The sequence below is a fragment of the Pecten maximus genome, chromosome 15 (assembly GCF_902652985.1).
Source record: "Pecten maximus chromosome 15, xPecMax1.1, whole genome shotgun sequence".
Classification (NCBI taxonomy): Eukaryota; Metazoa; Mollusca; class Bivalvia; order Pectinida; family Pectinidae; genus Pecten; species Pecten maximus.
Window position 1 is genome coordinate 23,280,635 of NC_047029.1, and position 5,434 is coordinate 23,286,068.

Sequence of the window (5,434 nt, forward strand, 5' to 3'; positions counted from 1 at the left end):
TTACCTGTGTTATTGTGATAAATCTGTTGCAGGGAGTACTAAATATGACAGTACTATACAAAGTAATGTTGATTATATAAGAGTCCAAATAGAAGCCTTGTCCATTATCTCTAGATAATTATATTTTGATGATTTTGCATTTGTAGAGCGCAATAGTTTTGTATTTTGTTAAATCACATGCAGGTATCTGGTTAGTATTTATACCAAAAATATTAGCCCTTACTCCTACTATAGTAGGGGCTTTTTTTTTTTTAATTTCTTCTATAAATACCATATTTGACCTAATAAGGGCGCCCCTACCTCCCCCCCCCCCCCCCCCCCCCCCTAAGAAAAAAAATCTTTGAAGAACACAAAAGAGTTCCATTTGAACAAAAATGGTGGAACACACGTTCTCTGTTATAAAGAACAGCTAGCTTGGTTTACAAGTTTACAGGAATAATCAAGTGATGTTTAAGCTTAATTTATAATGATGAATATATATCTTCATCTGGAATATTTTTATGACTAAATATTTTACCGTCTCCACAGCCTTGGGTATTCTGCTATAAGGTATAGTCTCTTTCATAAAACTTCAGAATAACGAATCTTAATATGGGTACCCCCACTGTCAATTACCCGCGCCCTGCGCCCTTATTAGGTCAAATACGGTACACTATGAATACATTTGCTAACCAGATACAGTTGCCTGTGGTTATGTTCACAACAGGAAAATTTCTGCAGAATTAGTTCATCTTTATATGTTACTTTTTAGTAAAAAATGCAATTTGAATGAATGTCTGTAATGAAAAATATCCTGTCTGTGCTGAGGCTTGACCTAGCACAACTTCTGGCTTTCTAGGTGGTCATCCTACTACCTGGCTGAGGAGAAATGCATGCTAGCCGGAGTCATTACTTACAATCTCCCCAAAAATCATTGCATATTGTATCTAATATTATTCAAAATGAAATTAGGATGATAATCATAAGTAATCTAATTTGCATATAGTGAAAATCCTTAGGAAAATTGATAAACATAAAGAATGCTATACTGTACAGATCAAAATGTGTGTGTTTTCTGTTATACCTGGAATGTTTTGGTGATTTGTTTGGGGTTTGTTTACGAGATGTGATGTCACTGTTTGTTGTGGGTTAGGAGATATGATGTCACTGTTTGTTATATGTTACAAAATGTGATGTCACTGTTTGTCGTGTGTTACAAGATGTGATGTCACTGTTTGTCGTGTGTTACGAGATATGATGTCACTGTTTGTCGTGTGTTACAAGATATGATGTCACTGTTTGTCGTGTGTTACAAAATGTGATATCACTGTTTGTTGTGTGTTACAAGATGTGATGTCACTGTTTGTCGTGTGTTACGAGATATGATGTCACTGTTTGTCGTGTGTTACAAGATATGATGTCACTGTTTGTCGTGTGTTACAAAATGTGATGTCACTGTTTTTCGTGGTTTATGAGATGTGAGGTCACTGCTTGTATAGACTGGCCCCCTGTCTCTAGAATATTAGAATTATCACTAAAAATTGAGCCTTAAGATTTTGGTCTTTAGGATATGTTCTAAGGGGAGATAATTTAGTAGTACAATTTAGCAGAATACTTCGGGGTTGTTGGCCAGTCTACTGTCTGTCATGTGTTACGAGATTTGTTGTGCCTTTGTTATAACCTCAATATTGTTATATTTTCACACATACTTGACATGGGTAATGATATCAATCTAAAGACTTTTCTATATGAATATTTCATATTTCACAGTGTTTTTACTGAAAAAATCAATGGGTATTGTTCAACATGTTAATGCCTATATAAGCCATCTTCCAAAAGATACAATGTAGTTCTTGCTTCAAAATGGATGTATATTTGAACTAAACGCAAAAAAATATATGGCTTCATTCATAATCTCATAGCTGACACAGATATTTATCCCTTCCAGGAACGCATGAAGACAATTGAATTATGAATGTTTTGTTTTCGTTATATTTTTCTGGTGACAAACTTAGCACACAAAACAGGTGTTTGTGAAGTATTTGGCATATATTTCCAATACCAAAGTTGTGTATGTGTATCATGGAGTACTGTTTTTCATGTATAAGCCACACTCCCAAGATTTGATGGGTAGTAAACTTGTTTGTATCTACGGACAAGACAAGCTTCTTTATCAGATAAGGGAAATCCATGAAAACTTGTTGAAGTATGTGAGCAATTAAGCATGCTGTGAAATAAACGAACACAGATTCTTGAAAGCAATGGTCTTCAGATTTTCTTTAAAATTCTAAATTGATGTCTTATTTAAATTAAATGTGGATTTATGTTACATGTTTTACTCTATTAATGCCAAGTTTTTGCAACACTGACAGAACACTGGCTATAGTTGGTGAGATGAAACCTTACAATGTGTTGTGTCACGTAGCTATATGTGATGAACCAGTAACTAATTAAAAATCGAAAGTCAATTTTTGATACATATTCCCTCAACAGAAGGTAGTACTGGGGATTTCACGTGATGTTTTTTTTTCTTGCTCACGAGACAGGAATTAAAATCTCGCGCGTTTTCAAGAGCTAACATGAATCGGCACCCTGAAGTATACGTAGTTACCTACTGAGAAATGGATCTTAATTCAAAATTTAACCAAAGTGTTACGGGGATTGGAAGGGGAGCGGTGGGATGATCCACGCAGTGAAAATTGTTATGTACATGTTCCCAGCAGTTTGACTCGAGGGCACAAAATCCTCTACTTTCGCTCTATAGTTTATGGTTGTCACTGCAAGAGTTCTCTTCGCGGTTTTCATCCAATTAGTCAAATGATTTACTTGCATCTAGATTTAGAAAACGAAATAACTTTAAACGATGACATCACTTTTTTAAAATTATTAGTATTATATAAGACTGCCATACAGACAGAACATGGCAGAAAATCTCATTCATACAGTTACATGTTAAAACATTTATGGAATATATCGTCAAAAACTACATTTACTGGGTCAGAATTTGATAGAAAAAATCATGGTTAGACTTTGACAAACATTCTGTAGTTATTATATGCATTTAAAAATACAATTGTAATTAAGCATTTCCCGTAATATATTGTTTATAAGCAATTATAGCTGAAGAAACTCCAAGAATTTGTGGTATTTTGGTCATACTGACGGTGATATTTGTATCCTTGTATAATGCTGTATTTTTTGTTTTGATTCGTTTGTCACACGTTACGTTTTTCTATACCATAAAATTGCAACTAGTTTGCTCAATTCGATTTGGTGTTGAAAAACCATGTCTCCTAATTCTGAATAAGAGTTGAAATTAAAAATAAATTTGAATAGCAGAAATGTGTGCGAAGATAGAATTTAAATAAGATATCAAGCGATATTTAGTGGAGTCTGTCCTACAAATTGAAGTGTACAGTAGTGGGCGATAACATTGTTTACTGTCCAGTCCACTTGAAGTTTATGGTGTTATAAACTAATATAAAGTATGCTGTGTCAAGGTTCACGATCTGGATTCATCAGGTACGGTGGCTGGGAACGGACATAACAGATATTACGTTCAGGCGAAACATTGTTGCATGCATAGGAAATGCTATTAGGCGGGAATGAAATACTATTGGGAGGGAACGAAAAATTATTGCGTAGGAACGAAAACATATTGTATGGAAACGAAATACTATTGCGTGGGAACGAAATACCTTTATCTGGGAACGAAAAAATAATGCGCTCGAACGAAGAAGTATTTCGGGGCGAAATTCTGCTGTGCTCGAACGAAACAGTATTGCGTATGAACAAAGGCTTATTGCGTGGAATGAAACTATATTGCGCTCGAACGAAAAAGTATTTCGGGAAATACTATTTCGCTCAAACGAAACCGTATTGCATGGGAATGAAATATTATTACGCTCGAACGAAACTGTAATGCGTAGGAAGAAACGTTATTGCTTGGGAACGATTTTTTTTGCGTCTAAACGAAATATACCTGAAGTATGTGTGAAGGCAATATTAAAAAAAAATGATGTCAGTTCTCAGCAACCCTACAATATTGAGTTTGACAAGTTTAGTTACTCAGTTCAGTTGATACTTGAATATTTATTATTATTATTATTATTTATTTTTCTTTTGTACAATTTCCAGATTTCAAATTTTGTCATTAGAGCAGTGATATATTATAAGCCTATAACTTTGTATGTGAATTATGAAGATTGACTAATCAATTATCGGTCTGCTAATTAACATTCAATGACTAACGCTTACATAAGATTGTACCTTATAAAGACATACTTTATCAAACCATTAGTGTGATGTTATCGTATATAGTCCACTTGTGTTGAGAAAGTATCCCATGTTCCAGTGGTATCGTTGGACTACACGCCTTTCTGTAAATAGCTGTTGATGAAAAATATACAAATGTAAAGTATTTATTCTTCCATCATTTCATGTTTGTAAATAAAATTTTAACTAAAGATACATTAATACGACTTATGTTTTGATTAAGACCAATTACATTACCCCAGACCTGATGAATTTGTGTTAGGGTAAGGCAAGCATGAGTCCGACATTGTGGTCACTCTTTGATCTGTAAATCGGTCAATTTCGTTTATCGCGGTACATGGTTGGACCGGTTGGACGAAAGTTGTTCGTTTACGGAATAATGACAGACCCATGCAGTGATTTTATGTTGATTTTTGGACGAGCCTTGACAAAGACTTCTAAGGTCTGTATTGATATCTGCAGGTCCGTCAGGATTTATGCGTGCAATGTTAAATTTAAATTGAAGAACCGGTTTGTTCGCAGTAATTAACGAACAGGCCCTAACAGATCGTGATATAACGTCATGACACGGGAATCCTCCAAAAGAGTACAGCTCTTCCGGCAACTGTTCAAAATATGCACCACGCGCATGTGCATTTCATGTCATTCTAAAAATTATCAAAAAGGGAGGGATTAAATTATAGGGTTACCCAGCTCTATTCAAAACTTTTTCAAACCTATTTTGGTTTCCCTGGACTCGCTGGTTTCCCTGGTTCCCTTCTAGTTCTTGGTAGGGCTGTGCGATATCATCGTCATATCGATGAATTGCGATGTATAATTTCATGATGATATATTGCGATATATTAATCGAACATCGATATTTATAACGATATGTAAGGAAACAACAAACTTATTTAATGTAACTACTTCTTGGCTCCGATTACCACTGACAGTCTTATGAAAACGAAACAATTGCATCTCATAGTTTCATGACTATTTTTTGGCTCACCTGGACCGAAGGTTTAGGGATAACACATTCCTGATGTAAATATAGGCCCAACGGGTCTTTCCCCACCCTAAGGCACTTAGTTTCTTTAAACACAATCATGTTGTAAAAGAATTCATGAGGTCTCTTCACACCTTTAGAGAGTCTGGACTTCGTTATTTCTTTAAAACAGTTGGGATCCCCACACTTTAACCA